At 34.5% G+C, this 21,436-nt stretch overlaps 1 protein-coding gene and 1 long non-coding RNA gene across 8 annotated transcripts in view; both read right to left on the reverse strand.

Moving 5' to 3' along the window:
• The window catches only part of unc5a (unc-5 netrin receptor A), a 716,311-nt gene that overhangs the window by 586,917 nt on the left and 107,958 nt on the right, over positions 1–21,436 (reverse strand). The window lies entirely within an intron of this gene.
• Positions 1,064–5,377, reverse strand: LOC147834070 (uncharacterized). Its single transcript, XR_015508029.1, has 4 exons — positions 3,836–5,377; positions 2,607–3,663; positions 1,233–2,518; positions 1,064–1,185 (listed from the first exon to the last, which is right to left on the reverse strand). It is a non-coding gene; the product is annotated as an uncharacterized LOC147834070 (long non-coding RNA).

Genomic DNA, 21,436 nt, shown 5'->3' on the forward strand with positions numbered 1-21,436 from the left:
ATTCTATTTCATTCAGAGTGAGTCTGCAATAAATGATTCTCTAATTCAAATGATCCATTCTGATACATTCAGAGTGAGTCTGCAACAAATGATTCACTAATTTAAATGATCCATTCTGATTCATTCAGAGTGAGTCTGCAATAAATGATTCACTAATTCAAATGATCCATTCTGATTTATTTAGAGTGAGCCTGCAATAAATGATTCACTAATTCAAATGATCTAATCTGATTCATTCAGAGTGAGTCTGCAATAAATGATAAACTATTTCAAATTATCCATTCTAATTCATTCAGAGTGAGTCTGCAATAAATGATTCACTAATTCAAATGATCTAATCTGATTCATTCAGAGTGAGTCTGCAATAAATGATAAACTATTTCAAATTATCCATTCTAATTCATTCAGAGTGAGTCTGCAATAAATGATTCTCTAATTCAAATGATCCATTCTGATACATTCAGAGTGAGTCTGCAATAAATGATTCACTAATTTAAATGATCCATTCTGATTCATTCAGAGTGAGTCTGCAATAAATGATTCACTAATTCAAATGATCCATTCTGATTTATTTAGAGTGAGTCTGCAATAAATGATTCACTAATTCAAATTATCTAACTTGATTCATTCAGAGTGAGTCTGCAATAAATGATAAACTATTTCAAATTATCCATTCTAATTCATTCAGACTCATTCTAATTCATTCAGAGTGAGCCTGCAATAAATGATTCTCTAATTCAAATGATTTATTCTGATTCATTCAGAGTGAGTCTGCAATAAATTATTCACTAATTCAAATTATCCATTCTAATTCATTCAGAGTGAGTGTGCAATAAATTATTCTCTAATTCAAATGATCCATTCTGATTCATTCAGAGTGAGTGTGCAATAAATTATTCTCTAATTCAAATGATCCATTCTAATTCATTCAGAGTGAGTCTGCAATAAATGATTCACTAAATCAAATGATCCGTACAGAGCGAGTCTGCAGTAAATGGTTTACTTATTGCAATTATCTTTTTATATTGAATCTGCAGTAAATGATTCACTAACTCAACTGATTCATTCAGAACGAGTCTGTAGTAAATGATTTACTTATTAAAATGATCCGTTCAGAGTGAAACTGCAGTAAATGATTCATTGATTCAAATGATCTGTCAGAGCAAGTCTGCAATAAATGATTCACTAATTCAAATGATTCATTCAGAGTAAGTCTGCAGTAAAGGATTCACTAATTCTTATGTTCAGAGTGAATCTTTAGTAATCGATTCACTGCTTATACATACTGATCTAAATGGGATCACTTGTATGATCATGAATTATCATTTTGGTCAGAGTATGACAAGTTTTGGTAAGTACCATTATATTTAATATGTAAGTAAATTAAAAATCAAACACTTTCGCATTATTATTATTTCGCATATTTATACTTCTGTTGGAGTAATATTAAATAAGGGCATTTGTACTTTTACTCAAGTGCTGAATTGAATCACAACCGTTTAGTTTTCAGACTATCTTCCCCAAGACTGACTGACAGTAATGCTCTCATTATTAAAAAATACTTTTAATAAAGCAGGCATGCAAACAGCTCCCTGGGATAATAGAAAGTCTCAGATTTCCCCCGAGTGCATCTATCACATTAAAAAGAGTGTAAATGACATAGCTTTTCTCATAAATCTAATCTGTTTGTGCTAATTTTACGCAGCTTACACCTGCTCCACCCTCTAGAGGAGAGATCTGCGCTGGATCAGATGGAGAAAAAAAAACAAACAGATGAGCGCCGTTTCACCTGTTAGCTGATTCAAGGTGATGCCGCTCAATCTTTGCCAAAATTAAATAAATAAATACACACACACACACACACAAAATCAGCCTGCCATTGCAGCTCACCTCCAAATCTAACAACAACAGCGCCCTGAAGGCAGGTGGCACAAAACCCTCACCATATGGCATCTGCCGAAAAAACAACTGTGAGGAATTAGCCTGAAATGACTCTTTAGATGGAGATCAATGATGGTTACTGATCACCTCAGGACACGAGGAGTGTGTTATTTATCTAGCCGAGAGTGACGGTCGCATCTGCGTCAGGTCAGAGTGGTCAAGCGATCATAATGTCGACTACTTTATCTGTTTTGTTGTTAAGGAGATTAATAAAGAGATACACTCAGTAAATTATTTGTTCAAACTACTTATATAAAAAGAGCTTAATCAACATAATTCTTGAAATTTTAATAGTTTTATGTTAATTTTACTTAAATTTGTTAAGTTAACTTATAGGGGAGCAATTATGCTCCTTTTTCTGCTAAATGACTAAATGTAAATGCTTTTACAAGATGTAAAATAAGCCTATGATGTCTCTAAAGTGTGTGTATATGACGTTTGAGCTCGATATACCACATTAATAATGTTTCTAACTCTCTGAAACTGACCCTTTTAGGTTTTGATACAAATTGTGGTGTCTTGGTGACTGTCGCTTTAAATGCAAATGAGATTGTGCTCTTTGTAAAAGAGGGCGGAGCTACAAATGCCTGCGCATCAGCATAGTGGCAGATGTAAAACAGCACTAGTGTTCTTAGTGCTGGCTTCATGTGTGCTTCAGTGTGTGCTTCGTGCTTATGTCGGTCTATGAAGACTCCTGTCACTGTTCATTTGTGCTTCATCTAAATCTCCACACCTATAATCCTCCTAGTCTATGCTGACATTATCTTCAGCAGCTCAAACACTCTAATGAGTAATGGACTGACGGCTGCTTCTCACTCAGGGCTGCTGCTTTTTATGCTAATGAGGGAGAGATGGGCACTAGTGGGCGGGGCTTTCCCCCTCTGATGACCTGTACTAAGGGAGAATGCCAGTCAAAGTGTTTCTGCAGACTGTTTTAGTCAAGTCTGGTTATAAACATTAGAATTGATAGATTTTTACCATCAGAAGCTGTATATATTCACACACTGCTGACACATACTTGTGTTTAAACTCCCCTATAAACTGTTTGTGTTGGGACAACGTGAACGAATTGTGTGGAACACTGAATTTTAAGTCAGTGGGTATGGTTGTTACGCGGGTCTGGGTTTATTTTATTAATTTATTTATTTGTTGGTGTGTTGGTGTGTGTGCTTGTTGCGCTTATTGAGTTGTAGATGGAGTTTTCCACATGGCTTGTCCAGGACTGAATGACGCCGGTGACATCACTGGGTTTCCTGGTATTTAAGGCTACCGGCAGGTGGGTGGTGACTTGCACTCAGGCGGTCTGGCTGGCAGTGCTCCGCAAGCCAGGATCCATCTACATGCCGCTCACTTCAGTGTTTTATTCCTGTTAACTTTTTGATTCTTTAGTTTTCTTAATGTGTTATCTAGTTTGTTTATTTTGATAATTTGTTTGTTTTTCGTAGCAGGTAGTGGATTATTTTTCATAGACACTATTTGGTTTTTATTTAGTTTAGCGAAGGAAAGCAGTGGCTCGGAAGACTCACCTGTTTTTATTCCTTTCACGGGAATTGTAAGTAAGTTCTGTCCATTTAAAACAGTTATAGTCAGAAACCTGTTTTCCTTATGCAACCCTTCCGGTCCTACAACACCCAACCTGCCCCGAGCTGGGAACTAACCAATGACCTTCCGCATGGGGGTCAGGTGCTCTTACAAGGACGCTAAATTCCTACACCACCCAACCTGCCCCGAGCTGGGATCGAACCGGCGACCTTCCGCATGGGAGTCGTGTGCTCTAACAAGGATGGTACATTCCTACACCACCCAACCTTCCCCGAGCTGGGATAGAACCAGCAACCTTACGCATGGGAATCGTGTGCTCTAACAAGGACGCTAAATTCCTACACCACACAACCTGCCCCGAGCTGGGATCGAACCGGCGACCTTCCGCATGGGAGTCGGGTGCTCTAACAAGGACGCTAAATTCCTACACTACCCAACCTGCCCCGAGCTGGGATCGAACCGGCGACCTTCCACATGGGAGTCGGGTGCTCTAACAAGGATGGTTAATTCCTACACCACCCAACCTGCCCCGAGCTGGGATCGAACCGGCGACCTTCCGCATGGGAGTCGGGTGCTCTAACAAGGAGGCTAAAGACCACGGCCTCTAGCACATGTCGCTAGAGCAACTTTAGAGGTCAAAGGAGTGGGGTATACCTGCACAGCACTTACTAGCTGGCCTCCGTTACACTTAGCTGCCCTACCTGTCTACATGATTTTTGTTAATGTTTTGTTGTCTCTTTTTGGAAACATTTGATTTATGGAAATTAAGGAGTATTGACGAGAAGTCAGTTTATTAATTCAAGCGTCTGTGTCCATACATATGTTCGACTCAAACCTTGATGTTGTTATTCGAGCCAGTTTTGGGTTTTGGGCTGTAACACTGGTCTTCAAAATATCTGCTTTAAGTTTGTGATGATGAGAGCAATATCCTGTGATGATAGCAACAGCAATATCAAAACAAATGAACAAATCAACAAACAAACAAACAAACAAACAAACAAACAAACAAACAAACAGCAATAATGAAAATAAAATTCTAATAAAAATGTTCATACCCAAACCATACCTCATCTATCATAGCTTGTGTCTTTGATCATGTTTTATTTCCTCTTCCCATTCAAGGTTTCCTATATATTTGAGGTATTAAATAGATCATTTTGAGGGATGTAAACAAAAGCAATGGTCCTAAAACATGTCCTGTTTTACATTTTTTTTATCTCTATATCTCGCAAGAATTCAAAAAGAGCCACGAATTGATGTTATTATAGCAGTTTTAACATTAAGTTATGCTTGAATTGCTTCTTGTTACCATTATGAAATAGTTTGATAACAAGCAGGAAATGTTCATGGGCCAACGACCACATCGAAATGGTCTATATAGAGTGTTAAAATAAGAGTATGGTACATTAAAATCAATACACAGTGCACTAAAAAAGGAGAAATGTGGTATGTTTTTGTTGCATGTTTAATTTTGTTTTATTTAATAATTGTTACTCTACATATATAGTGTTGTCCCTTTTCACTGTTACCATCCTTATATATATATAAAAAAAAATCCTCCCATCAACATGATTGTGTTGTGCTTCTGCATGCTGTTTGCCTGTCAGCACACTGAAACTCTCCTGTCTTTAAATCATTCGTCTAAAGCGCCGCCAGAGCCTTCAAAGCAGCACTTTGGAAACAAATTCAGCACCTTAAGACATTTCAACATAATTACTGACAAATCACCTGCTGTGATGCTGCTCCTGTTATTATCTCTAATCCACAGGTCTGAGGGGTTCTGTACAATAAAAGCTTACTTACCATGTATACTTATAGACTTTCCTTATACAATACTGACTAATGTTTACAATTCTATACCTTATATTTTGCACTATTTATGTTTTATGATTGATAAATAAATAAATAAATAAATAAATAAATAAATAAATAAATAAATAAATAAATAAATAAATAAATAAATAAATTATTTATTTATTTATTTATTTATTTATTTATTTATTTATTTATTTATTTATTTATTTTATTTTATTTTATTTTATTTTTATTTTTTGCTTTTCCAACCTCAAATATTAAACAGTTCACATATTTATAAAACACATATCATGTACTACTATATACATAGTAGCTGTGGCATCCTTAATATGTCAATTTGACTTTGCTTGAATAAATACATAAACAAACAAACACAAACCAACAAACGAACCAATGAACCAATAAAACAACAAACAAATGAACCAACCATTCAACCAATCCAATGAATGAACGAACCAACAAACCAATAAACAAAACAACCAACCAATCCAGGAATGAATAAACGAATGAACGAATGGATGAACAAATGAATGAACCAATCAACCAAGCCAACGAATGAGCGAACAAACCAGCAAATGGACAAAAATGAACAAATGAAACAACAAATGGATGAATGAAGGAACAAATGAACGAAACAACCAACGAACCAACAAACTAGCCAACCAGCCAACAAATGAACCAACAAACCAATGAACAAACGACTGAAGCAACCAACCAATCCAACAAATGAATGAACAAGTGAATGAACCAACAAACGGATTAATGAATGAACAAACGAACAGAGGAACAAACCAACCGACCAATCCAATGAATGAACGAACAAACAAACAATCAAACAAATAGACCATTTAACAGATGAATGAACGAACAAATAAACAAACCAACCAACCAACCATTGCAATTAATGAACGGACAAACCATTGAATGGACAAACAAATGAATTAACCAACAAATGAATGGATGAATAAACAAATGAACGAACCAACACATTAAAAAAAATGAACCAACCAGACAACAAATCCAACAAATGAATGAGCAAATGAACCAACAAACCAATGAACAAATAAAGCAACAAACCAACCAATCCTTTGAACGAACGAATGGACAAAACAAATAAATGGGCCATTGAAAAGATGAACGAACAAACAAATGAACAAATAAACAAACCAACCAACCAATGCAATGAATGAACGAACAAACCAGTTATTAGACAAACAAACAAATGAACCAACAAATGGATGAATGAACAAACAAGGTAATAAACGAACCAATCAACCCACAAACTAACCAACAATACCAATGAATGAATGAACCAATAAACCAACAAACCAATGAACAAACGAACTAACCAACTAACCAATCCAACAAATGAACGATCAAATGGAAGAACAAATGAATGAACCAACAAATAGATGAATGAATTAACAACTGAACAGATGAACAAAGCAATCAGCCAACCAACCAATCCAATGAATGACGGATCAAACCAACCAATGAACAACAAATGGACGATTAAGCCAACCAGCCAACCAACCAACCAATAAAACTGCATTTCACATGTTTATCCCCTTCCACTATGTCTCCCAGTGCTTCAAAGCAGAATCTGTTTGTTAGATCAGTGTCCTGCTGTGAGTGTCCAGTGCTGACCAACACTCCATCAGTGCACCGTCACACAGCAGCGGCAGCCCATAATGAGGCCCAGGGGCCCGCAGGGGGACATCAGACCCCATGCAGGACTCACACTCTTTCCGCAGGAAATCAAATCAGGCCAGTTTATTAGCAGTGGCTCCAGAGGACAGCATTCACACACACACGCACGCACGCACACACACACACATGGAATTCAACATACTGCTCACCCAAAGCTTTCAGGAATAATCATTGACAATATTCAGCTGTTTGCATTTGTGCCTTGCGCTGCATTTATGTAGGCAGAAGGCAAAACTCTGCTGGTAAGTATTTTTTACTTGTTTTTTCTAGTGAAAATGCACGCAAGCAGAATACGTGTGAGATATTTAGACTGATCTAACCGTATTAGATCAAGTTTCTGCCTTTGTATTCAAATAGTTGAACACATATATAAATAAACAAACAAAATAAACAAACAAGCAAACAAAATAAACAAAACAAACAAAATAACAAAAATTAACAAAGTAACTAAATAAACAAACAAACTAACAAATAAATAAAAATACAAGTAATTGTATAAATAACTAGTTGTCTATCACCACTATTAAAAACCATAATAATAATAATAATAATAATAATAATATTATTATTATTATTATTATCATTATTATTATTATTATTATTATTATTATTATTATTATTATTATTGTTGTTGTTGTTGTTGTTGTTGTTGTTACTATTGTTATTATTGTATGCTTTTAAACAATAACTTAAGGAACAACTAAAGTTGGTTCATGATTAAATTGTTAAATTAATTAAATCAAAGTTGTAGTTTTATCATTATTGATTTTATAATTATTATTGTTATTATTTTTGTTATTGTTGTTCTTCTTATTATTTTTTTTTGTTGATGTTATTAATATATGCTTTTAAATATTTAATTGGAAGGAAAAACTACATTTGGCAGAGGTTACAGTTTACAGGTTACAGTTTATTATAATAATAATATAATAATAATAATTATTATTATTATTATTATTTGAAGTAGTAGTTTTTATATGTTTTAATCAAATCAATAAAGTTGTAATTTTAAAAAACGTGTTGCTCCTATTAGTACTACTACTACTATTATTATTATTATTATTATTATTATTATTATTATTATTATTATTATTATTATTATTATTGCAACGCAGTAGGTAGTGCTGTCGCCTCACAGCAAGAAGGTTACTGGTTCGAGCCTCGGCTGGCTCAGTTGGCGTTTCTGTGTGGAGTTTGCATGTTTACCCTGCATTCGCATGGGTTTCCTCCGGGTGCTCCGGTTTCCCCCACAGTCCAAAGACATGTGGTACAGGTGAATTGGGTAGGCTAAATTGTCCGTTGTGTATGAGTGTGTGTGGATGTTTCCCAGAGATGGGTTGCGGCTGGAAGGACATCCGCTGCGTAAAACATAAGCCGAAAAGAAAATGAATGAATTAATGATTATTATTATTATTAATATTATCATTATTAATATTATTATTATTATTATTATTACACTGTAAAAAAAAACATATGATCAAGTTAATCATGTTCTAACTTAAATTTATTAAGTTACACAAGCTTTTTTAACATAATACAAGTTCAATTGACTCAGAAGACTAATTTGCTTCAGCTTAAAAATGTAATCCAACCAGAATTGTTTTTACAGTGTAGTAGTCATAGTAGTAGTATGAATTATGTAGGCTACATTTTATTAAGCTGAAATGTTTTTATAAAAACTAAATCTGACTAAATTAGCTTCGTTATGATTATGGCTGGCGATGCAGTGGCGCAGTAGGTAGTGCTGTCACCTCACAGCAAGTAGGTCCCTGGTTTGAGCCTCGGCTCAGTTGGTGTTTCTTTGTGGAGTTTGCATGTTCTCCCTGCATTCACGTGGGTTTCCTCCGGGTGCTCCGGTTTCCCCCACAGTCTAAAAACATGCGGTACAGGTGAATTGGGTAGGCTAAATTGTCAGTAGTGTATGAGTGTGTGTGTGAATGTGTGTGTGGATGTTTCCCAGAAATGAGTTGTGGCTGGAAGGGCATCCACTGTGTAAAAACTTGCTGGATAAGTTGGTGGTACATTTCGCTTTGGCGACCCCGGATTAATAAAGGGACTAAGCCGACAAGAAAATAAATGACTGAATGAATGATTATGGCTCAATCAAACAAGCATAGATATAAAAGTACTGTACAACAAGATTAATGAACAATTTTAGCTGAAATGTATTTATTTATTTAACACATTTGAACTATTACCATCAACAACAACTTAAAAACAATGAAATCTTGACAAAAACAAAATCAAGTAAACTGACCTCGTTTTAATAAAACTATTAGATATTTCTAAATGAAAAACAGGACAAAAGCACAGATTAATCAGATGCATTTTAGCAGAACACATTCAGCAAATAAACAGAGAGAGTGTTTTGAGCTGTCGTGTTGGCGCCATTTATCTTTTGCTCAATGTTTAATTTCGTTTTCATTCTTTGAGTGGGAAAAGAGGAAAACAGAGACAGAGAAAGAGAGAGAGAGAGAGAGAAAAATGAATAAATGTCCAAATGTCGGCGGGATTGATCTGTTATTGAGGTGGGATGTGCCTGTTTTCAGAGAGACAGAGACAGATAGGGGTGTTTAGAGCGAATGTGGGGCTTTTTGTTTGTCTGAAATGTAATGTCAATTCATCTGTCAGTCAAAGCAATGGTACATATTAGAGGCACAAACATTCAAACACCCAGGAAGATAAACAATGCCGCTGTCAAGCAGTGGTAATTTCTCAGTCAAATATTCAGAGGAAAGTCAAGGAAACACCAGCAATAAAGATAGATCTCTGGTCCTAATATGCAATTAAAGCTGCAAACAGAACTTTCCACTAACCTTAGGATGACAGAGAACAGTGGAAAATATTAATTTAAGCTGATAAATGAATCAAAAACTGCCAATGACATCTCTTTGTGCCAATCTTTTATTGGTATTGACATGTTTAATGTGTGTGCCAATTTTTGCATGTGTGCATGAAACTATTGCTGCATCCAAATTCACATACTTATCCAGTTAAACTCTGCTGCTATTTTGGGATTTCCGCCTGGATTTTGCCCACCCAAATTTAAAAGCTTCCCAAATCCACATGCAGAGGTGTAAATGCAAAAATTTGGTATCATTTTAAAGAAAACCCTTTGAATTTTCATAAAACACTATTGAAAGTGTTTAAAATAACTGTATATGTTGTCTGTGTTATAATAAACACCTAAAAAAAGGTGTTTTTTTATAAACTCAAGTTTGAAAGTGTGCCTTTTAGGTTGTGTGTGATCTAGCGTGCTGTAATTAATGTTGGTGGTTCCTGCACATGTCTGTAATCATAGGAAAAAAGAAAAAGGTCTCCACCATAATCTATGCAAAAGTTATTGTGTTCCAACTGATGAGAGGTGCTGTACAAGCCACAGGTAGCGATCATTGTTTCCATATTTCACTATTCTTTTGTTTGATCAAACATAATTCACTGTGTTTGGAGCACATCAGACATATAAAAGCATTACTTATGCACATCACCTCAAAAACAGAGGAGAATGGCCCTGAAGCGCACAGCATAAGGTGAGAGATGACAGCTGTCTGTGCTATCTGGGGCTGCTTATTGATCATGAATGTATTGTCTTCACTTCTGCACCATAGAAACACAGATATTCATTGGGCAACTGTTTGATATGTGAATATAATTCAGTAAGAACAACACTAGAACCGTATGAGCACCGGCAAGAGCTTTCATTTGAGCTATAACTTGTACATGTGTCATATGAAAAATATGAAAATCAACCAATGTTCAATACCCAGCTCGAGTATCCAAAATACTGTTTATTTAAAACCAAAGTGATGCATGTGTGCATAAAATATAGATTCTACACTTTCAAACGAACCCACTTAAAGAGGTCTGGTGCAATGCTAGCCCTTTAAATCTGAAAGCAAAAGTCGATGACGTTTAATGTAATAGTCGATTAAGTTTAACTGGTTTTAATATTAAGATTTTTCTTTAAAATATGTAATAAGCTACCACTATTGACACTAATCATTGGTAAAATAACCAGCCTTTTAGCAAAGCCCGATATTTTTTACTGCAGGTTTGACACAGACTAAACTAAACAATCTGAGGCTAGTTTAATTTAAAAATCCCTCGCCAAATCTCGCCATGAGTAAGACGGAGAAAGTTCAAAACAAGGACCGCTTGTATGCTTCAGCGCCAAAACACAAACAAGTCTCTTAAATAAAGTGTTAATATAAATAAAATTACAGGGACGTATTCAGTTTTAGAGTAGCCAGTATTAGGCTAAAATATTTTTCTCTTAATGATACTGTGAGGCGATGCAGTGGCGCAGTAGGTAGTGCTGTCGCCTCAAAGCAAGAAGGACGCTGGTTTGAACCTCGGCTCAGTTGGCGTTTCTGTATGGAGTTTGCATGTTCTCCCTGCATTCGCGTGGGTTTCCTCCGGGTGCTCCGGTTTCCCCCACAGTCCAAAGACATGCGGTACAGGTGAAATGGGTAGGCTAAATTGTCCATAGTGTATGAGTGTGTGTGGATGTTTCCCAGAGATGGGTTGTGGCTGGAAGGGCATCCGCTGCGTAAAAACTTGCTGGATAAGTTGGCAGTTCATTCCGCTGTGGCGACCCTGGATTAATAAAGGGACTAAGCTGACGAGAGAATGAATGAATGATACTGCGCCCGTCAGTTTGACTTTTATTAATTTAATCAACTACTTTGACCACAAAGAGCCAGGCTTTACAAACTATTCGCAGCACTGAAAGTATTCCCCTCAGAAGAATAAATTCAGTCAGAAGGATGACAGAAGAGAGATTCATTGTGAGAATAATCTTACGGAGTGTCAAACACTTTCAAAACTGAGCAGCACAAAACCAAGACATAAGTGCGTTGAGGATCCGACCAATGTATTATTGAGCCTGAAGTTTCGGGTAGGCCTAGTTTGTGTGTGAAGAGCAGGTGATAACCCTCTCAACTCCAGTTTTGCGAATGCAATCTGCTGGTCTATATAACAGACACAGAGCAACATGATTTTGAAACAGCAATGATCTCCTTGTTACAGGTCAAAATAAAGCCATTTAATGCTAACCTAAATGCATTTCTCCACTGATTATTTAAACCACCAGGAACAAATAGTCTTGGAGTTTTTTGTGATGTCATGAACGCAACACACAGCTTGCATCATGAATGGATGGAGAATGATTGACTTCACATTAAACAGTAGAATGGCTTCAGAACCAGTGGCGTAGCGCAAAATGCGGAGGCCCCCCTGCAGGGAATGCTGACGGGGACCCCTGATTAGGGGGGGGGGGTATACGTCAATTTGCATATCACTGACGTCATCACGTTCTACCGTTTCTGTTTGTTTAACAGCCTATGGGTAATAAAGGGGTATTTATAATTGCTCTACACTTTATATAATCATGTTTATTTAACTAAATTTATTGCTGTTTGAATACAGTATGTCATTATAGATGTGTAGTGAATGTGCAGTAATCTCTCATATGAAATAAACTCAGACAAGTTCAGAAACTGTCACTAATATCTGTGATCGTGAACAAGAAAAGAAGAAACGGTCCAATTAAATTGTTAAAATAAAGGAGAAGTAGATCGGTTTGACTGTACAAGGGAAATACCTTCACACTGCCTGTGCTAAATCATTTGTCGTCGGTACGCAGAGGGGTGATCTGCTCTCGGGCTGCAGGTGGGAGAGGCTGCTGTAGAGGACTGACTGGGCCGCCTGTGAGTGCTGTGAGGCGGGGGAGGGGGCGGCGGCATCACACGCAGCTCGTTGAGAAGAGTAGGGATGATACAGTATGGACAAATGACAATCTAAAAAAATCTCCAATAAAACACAAAAAGTCGCTAGATTAGTCGCTAAATCTAGTGACAAAGTCGCTAAGTTGGCAACATTGCAGGCAAGCAATCAGAATGAAGTAGTCCACCGCTTGAGAGGTGTTCAGAGAACACAGACCTGTGCACTTTGGTTCTGACCACAGTTGTTCCCAAGAGTTTGATTATTGCGGTTGCCGGATTTTCAATTATTGAAAATCGCGACGACGTGGGGCCCCCTAATCCCGCGGGGCCCCCCCGCGGTGCGTGCCCTGCGGGCCCATGTGCTACGCCACTGTTCAGAACATTTGGGATATAGTAGCATACATAACAACTTTCTATGCCTTATAATAGGCTACCTTTATGACTTAGTTAGCTTATAAACAGGAAATATAGCGCACGCGCAAGATTGCATTTAGATCAGCTGGCCGATACCCGATCCAGCAAAAAATATGCGGTATCAAACTGATATCCTATCTAAGTATCAGGATCAGGGCATCCCTTGTTTAGACCCTCAAAATGCAATTTGTGTTGGAACAATAACCAACACAATCTCACGGCAATTCGTAACTTTTTGATTTAGTGGCTAATTCGTATGAATTCGTACGATCTAATTCGTACATTTTAGTACGATTTGCTCATCACCCAATGACGGTTGGGGTTAGGGGTGGGGTTAGGTGCCACGCCTCCTTCTTAAAATCGTACATTTTTGTATGACTGAACTCATGTAAATTCGTACAAACTAGCCACTAAACTGACAAAACGTAAACTATTTACGTTTCCCTGTGAGATCAGGCTGGAATAATAATAAGAAGCAGAGCAATTCCAATAGGGTCCCTAATTAGTGGCCTTTACACACTTAAATGCACTGAGAGAAAAGGATTTCTGTTTATTCCAATGAAAAACATCCATCCTTGAAATACTCGAGCATTACATGATGTGACACCAAACCTGACATTTGCTGCTTTGCAAGCCTTGAATGAGTGAATGCATAATCATAAAGCATTAGTGTTTGTGCATTAGGCATATGTGATGTTTATGGTCAACAGAAATATAGTAATTGTTGTTTTATCAATGTGTGAGTTGACATTATGCAAAACACAAACACTGAGAGTCTAAATGTGTTCGCTGTGCGGTGAAGTCTTTTATAATGCAGTCAGAATGAGCCTGTAATTGAAGTTATGAAAGCAGAAAATAATGTGCTTTTATAGGATACGGTATAGTTCAGTAAGATCACACAAGCAGGAGTGACGTTTGGTGAATATCAGCATGAGTGCAAATGTGATACTGATTCATTCATTCATTTTTCTTCCGCTTACTCCACAGGTCTCAGATTCAGTTCCTGGAGAGTCCTTCAGGCGTATTTGCAACCTACAGGTAATTCTGCGGTTAGCATGCCGAATTCTGTTGTATAGCCCTGGGATAAAAACAAGATAATTACAGATTCAAAAAAAGAGAGAGGTCATGTTTTGATCCTTGGTTGGTCACACACAGTCAAGTGATACGATTTTTCAAGTCAGAGTTAACCAACTTTGCAATGCAGCGAACTGCGAAACTTGTTGCACGAGCTTGCGTTACCTGTTTGACGCATTCATGTGCGTATAAATGGAAGTCTATAGGGAGAAAAGTCCAGTTTGAGTGCTACTTTAGTGTGTTGAAGCAGGGTTGGAACTAAACTGTGCAGAGCAGTGGCCCTCCAGACATTGACAAAAAACCCTGGTCCAACCGTGTGCAGATGAAAAAGGCAATTACACAATGTTTTTTATATGTATGTGAAAATTATTTTGCATATTATTATTATAAACAACAATAATTTAATTTAATTTAATTTAATTTAAATATTATAATATAAAATTCATAAAAATGTAATTAAAATAATTAAATTTAATTTAATTTAATAATATAATATAATAAAATATAATATAATAATATAAAAATACATAATAATAAAATTAAATTTAAATTAATTTAATATACATAATACTAAAATTAAATTAAATTAAATTAAATTAAATTAAATTTAATAATATACTATAATATAATATAATATAATATAATATAATATTCATAAAAATTTAATTAAATAAAATAATATAATATAATATAATATAATATAATATAATATAATATAATATAATATAATATAATATAATATTCATAAAAATTAAATAAAATTAAATAATATAATATAATGTAATATAATATAATATAATATAATATAATATAATATAATATAATATAATATAATATAATATAATATAATATAATATAATAATTTAATGCATTTATTTTCCAGTACTGAGTTGTGGCTGGAAGGGCATCTGCTGGATAAGTTGGTGGTTCATTCCGCTGTGATGACCACTGATAAATAGAGGGACTAAGCCGAAGAAACATTCATGAATTTGCACGTTTATAGACGCAAATCAAAAATATTCACAGTGCACACACAAACGTTAATAATGGATCTTAGTTTCACTCCTGAATGAATCAATCTTTGAAAGAATCATGTAGTCAATGAATCAGCCATTCGATAAATCATTTGAAGACTAATTTATCCATCACAAGACAAGCACAAAAACACCACATCTTATTATATCTGGCATATTTTCCTCATTAATATTGCACACCTTTAGTTTCTGCATCTTGCTAAAAGATGAAAATGATGTAAAGCATTCTGTCCGAGCTCCAGGAGCAACCCTGTCCGACCGCGTGCCAATAGAAAAGGTAATTACACAACACCACAAGCTTCAGCCCTTTCATCTGCATGTTTGAAAGTGGCGAAAAAAACCCCACAGGAGATTGGCTAAACTTCCCGAGCAGAACGCCGTGAACCGTTGCTCCTTTTGCCCAATTCAATTGTTCAGCTCCACATACAGATGTCGCAACCCGTCAGCTCGACACAAGGGTGTGATTTGATGCTCCACGCTCCGACAATGCATTACAAAGCGGGACGTGTGGGCCTGCCCTGCCCTGTCGGCGCCATTTACATTTGATTTAGCAGCTTGATTGGGTCCACCTGGCCTCTGCACCCGTCCGTACCTCTACAGAGATTGACTCAAGCTGGAGATGATCAACTCATCTGTGTCTCTACAGGCTCGCTTTGGGAGAACGCAATACTGAGTGAAATGGCTATGCAACTTTAAACGCTTTGGACCGTTATGCATTACATCTGCAGTTGGTTTTGCATGCATTATTGCTTTAGAATTTAAGTTAGTGAGGCACTGATGTCAATTATTATTATTATTATTATTATTATTATTATTATTGTAATGAACAATGAAATTCATAGTAAAACATAACAGAACATAAGCATTGATATCAGCAATTATTTTTTATCATTATTATTTTTAATAATATTAATCATACCAAAATATAACATAACAAGCATTGATTTCAACAATTATTGTTATCATTGTAATTTATAACAACAACAATAATAATAATAGCAAAATCTAACATAACCAAAGCATTGATATCAACAATAATTATTGTTATTACTATTATTATCTATAACACAATAATAACACTATTATTATTATTATTATTATTATTATTATTATTATTATTATTATTATTATTTTCTATATAATTTATTGCAAAACAACATAACATAAGCATTGATTTCAACAATAATTATTGCTATCATTATTGTTTATAACATGAGAAGAAGAAGAAAATAATAAAAAAAATAATAACAATAAATAATAATAATAATAATAATAATAATAATGATAATAATAATAATATTATTATTATTATTATTATTAATATTATTATTATTATTATTATTATTATTATTATTATTATTATTTTTATTATTATTATAGCAAAACATAACGTAACCATTGATTTCAACAATATTATTGCTATCATTCCTTTTTATAACAACAACAACAACAACAACAATAATAATAATAATAATAATAATAATAATTAAAAAATATATATATATATAATAATAATAATAATAATAATAATAATAAAAAAAAAAATAATAATAATAATGAATTTCCCAGAGATGGGTTGCGGCTGGAAGGGCATCCGCTGCAAAAAACGTGCTGGAAAAGCTGGCGGTTTATTCCTATTATTATTAGTTAATTAATAAAATAATTAAATAATTAAATGTTTGGTTTGTAAGTTACACATAGTGGTTATATTTGCATATTTTTGTATGTGGATATAAATAAACATTGCATAATAAAAACAATAGAAATTATTATAAGAATAAGAAAAAAATAAATGATCAACAATTACTTAAAATTGTTAACATAAGGATAAGAATCAAGAATAAAAGTTAATAAATTTAGTAAAAAAGTCACATGTTTGTTTATCTCTAATCAAAATGGTATGACTTTTAAAAGTCCAATTATACTGTAATAGATAGAGTCTAAAGCTTATTAAGCTACATCTTCTGGATAATTCTTCACACACAAAAACAAAATCTACACATTGCATCACAGAAAACAATAGCCAGAGAGCTCCATCACATTCTGAAAACTTCAAATATACTTTCATTCATAGTAAAAAAACGCAGAAAGGTTGGTTAAATATGAACAAACACAGCTGCTGCGTTAATGTTTAAATGAAATTAAAATCCCAACTCCAACTTAACGCATTAACAACATTAAGAACTCCAATTTCAACTTAACATTTGGAGTAGGTGAAGTAGAAATAGTAGTATGCTGTTATTTACATCCAAACACAGACAATCAAGTGTATACTAACAATAAATCACTGAAATTTCAGCTCCAACAACTGCGGGACTCCACATATGCATAAACATCCCCTGCAGCAAGACTCCAAAACCAATTAAAAGTTCTAAAATTAAATACTGTGAAGTCTAGGACAAAATGTTTCAATGCATTTAGCTGCAAAACATGGCAAATGCATCCAGAAAGAAGAAGAAGGCGGGAAAAAAAAGCTCTCTGGTGGGAAAACCGGAGCAGATAACATCAAACGAAATTGCATGCATTTTCCACCTCTATTCTTACCCTAGCAAACAACCGCTGAATCAAAGAAATATCCACGAGACGGCAAATGCTTCGTATGTGATTATGTTATTTTATCACATGCTTTGAGATGCCGCATTGTGCTTATGTTTAGATCGCATTTTCTGAATGGCTACCAATTTTCACTGCTGAACAACATAGTGCGTGCCAATTACAGGATTATACTCTCCATCTGTCAACAGAGACGTAGACTTACATGTGTCAGTCTGTCTGGCACATATTTCAGAGAAACGCTCTATACTAATGCAAACTCTCTCCTTCGAGACCCTAGTAATCTGTTAAACAGCCTGAATCAGTGTCTCACAGTACAGTAGTTAATCGGGAGATCAGTGTTGGGTCTAATGAGTAATAAACAGTAATTGAATTACTTTTCTGTCATTCAATTTCAATTACTTATAATGTTCTTGCATTATATATATATATATATATATATATATATATATATATATATATATATATATATGTATATATATATATATATATATATATATATATATATATATATATATATATATATATATATATATATATTTATATGAATATAATGCATATATATAGGCAAACAATTCTATTTTAAACACAGAAGGTTAAATTAATTAAGATGCTTGCATATGCTTAAGAAAAAGTTGGGTAAGCAGTTAGAAATTAATTCATGAATACAGTAATGTGAAAAAGTGTTTCAATATTTATTAGTCAATACTAGTGTAAACATATAATGCATATTTGAACTGAAGATTTTTAGTGTTAAGTGAAAACACTGTCCTGTGAGAGAAAGCTTTTGACCCCTTGCTGAAACATAACTAATTAACACTAATTAAATAATTAGCACACCCGAGGATCTGCCTGACAAAGCAAAGTAGACCAAAAAAAAATCCTTAAAAGCTAAACATCATGCCAAGATCAAAAAAAAAAAAAAATGTAAAAGGAAATTAATTGAAGTAGACCAAAAGATCCTCAAAAGCTAGACATTATGCCGAGATCTAAACAAATTCAAAAAGAAATGAAGGGAAGTAGACCAAAAGATCCTTAAAACTAGACATCATTCCGAGATCTAAAACAAATTCAGAAAGAAATGAAGTAGACCAAAAGATCCTCAAAAGCTAAACATCATGCCAAGATCTAAATACAATCAAAAAGAAATGAGGGGAAGTAGACCAAAAGTTCCTTACAAGCTAGACATCATGCAGAGATCTATAAAAAAAAAAAAATAATAAAAAAGAAACTAAGTAGACCAAACGATCCTCAAAAGCTAGACATCATGCCAATATCTAAAAAAAAAAAAAAAATGAAATAGATTAAAAGATCCTCAAAAGCTAGACATCATGGCGAGATCTAAAGAAATTCAGAATGAAATGAGGGGAAGTAGACCAAAAGATCCTCAAAAGCTAGACATCATGCAGAAATCTAAAAAAAAAAAATGAAATATGAAGTGGACCAAAAGATCCTCAAAAGCTAAACAACATGCCGAGATCTAAAGAATTAAAAAAATGATTGACAAATAAAATTGAAAAAGAAAAAAAAAAAAAGCTTATAAAGCCATGTCTACAGATTTGGAACTGCAGCGAATCACAGTGAGAGCCATTATCTACAAATGGCAAAAACATGCAACATAGGAGAACCTTCCCGGGAGCAGCCGGCTGACTGAAAATACCCAAAGGAATTGCAGCAACAACGCATCCAGAAGGTCTTAAGATGTTTTCTGGCTAACCTGAGACAGGCCTTTATGCTTCTTATGCTAAGCATGGGTTTACATCTTGGTACTCTGTCACACAAACCAATTTTTCCCAGTCGCTTTATTATGGGGGAGTCATGAACACTCAGGTTAACTGAGGCCTGTAGTTCTTTGGATGTTGTTGTTGGCTCTTTTCAAGATCCCCAAAACTTTTGGGAAAATGCAATTATTATGGTTACATTTGTTCAGCAATTGCACATGCATAAAAACAACGAAATAAGGCATAAGACGATATCTAGTGTTCATTAAATATGGTGCTATTATTTTAAAACATTTTTATTTATTTATTTATGTTTGTTTCTTTGTTTGTTTGTTTTTATACATTTATACATTTATTCATAGCTTTTATACATTTATTGATTTATATTAAATGAATGAATGAATGAATAAGAAAATAAATAAATAAATAAATAAAATAACTAAAATAAAATAAAAAAATAAATACATTAATTAATTAATTAATTAATTAAAATAATAAAATAAAATAAAATAAAATATTAATTATTTATTAATTATTTATTAATTATTTAATCGTTATTTATTATTTATTATTAAGTATTAAGATATTTTTACACAAACGAACTACAAAAGTATTTTATATACAACTTTAACGATATAATTAGTCATACAACAAATGCATTGTTGTGTATTCTTCTTGTACAAAACAAACAAACAGACAATAATCCTAAACTATGCTACTATCCATGCCTTAATAAAGACAAAACACCACCAAAAAGAAAAGAAAAAAAGGTTGTGATTCATTCGGTATTCATGTCCATCACAGCCTCTGCTCATCACTGAATTATCCTCTATTTGGAGAACAGCAGACGCCCAGCAGATTGTCTTCACACAGAGCTTTATCCAAGAACATTATCATTGGGAAAACAGACGGTTACTTCAAAAATGGACAACTGTTCTCATTTTGGCTCAATTTAAAGGCACGAGTTAGCAGACCAGGATGGATTCATATTGAGAAATATCTCAACCAATTTATCAGCGACAAATTAGCGGCATATTGCAGTTGGTGAGGCGAGTTTCGGGCTGCAGACGGACTACAATCATACAGCTTTAACACAAGGAGGAGCTCGCAGAAACTCTCCTTCTCTTGTAGGTCGTCCCTGTAGCTTTGCTGTTAATGTCGTTCCACTTTTGCTGCTGGCAGATGGTAATGAAGAAAGAGCCAGTGAAACAGAACTTGAGCTAATGGAGCTCAGGATCCCATACTGAAACACAACGCCTGCTGTCCAGAGTGGAGATCTCAATAACACCACACAAACACATCCGTTATACAGCTCTTTTCAGGTTAAATATGCAGGAGGGATTTCATATAAGCATGTGCATGATTTATTTACAGTTGTAGGTGAAATGATTAGCCCTGGTGTGAAATTTTAATTCTTTTTTTAAATATTTGATTAGATGTTTAACAGAGACAAATAATAATAATAAATATAGCTGCAAGCAGCAATTAAGGGGCCAAGCACTTTTGACCAAAAGGTGGCGCTGCTCCAGAAGTTTTTGAGTACTTTCAGGGCATGAGGTTGAAGATGCATACCATGTTTTGTAATATGTGAATGTGTTGGTAAAATATAGCATTTTTGGCCAAAAATTGATCTAATTGAAACATACGTGAAAGTTTGGACAAGTGGTGGCGCTAGAGAGTTTGATTTTGAGACTTCATGTTTGGTCTGATTAATGTTAAGACTGTCCTCTATCATTGTGCCAGATGCATACCATGTTTTGTAATGATATGTGAATGTGTTGGTAAAAGATAGCATTTTTGGCCAAAAATCGAAATGGGCGACGCCCAAAATGGCTGACCTGTAAAAATCAAGTTCATCAAATTTGAAGTTTAACTATTACCTATGAAGCCACAGCAGAAGTGTTTTGCA

This window comes from Danio rerio, chromosome 14 (assembly GCF_052040795.2).
Source record: "Danio rerio strain M-AB ecotype USA chromosome 14, GRCz13ab, whole genome shotgun sequence".
In the NCBI taxonomy this organism is placed as follows: Eukaryota; Metazoa; Chordata; class Actinopteri; order Cypriniformes; family Danionidae; genus Danio; species Danio rerio.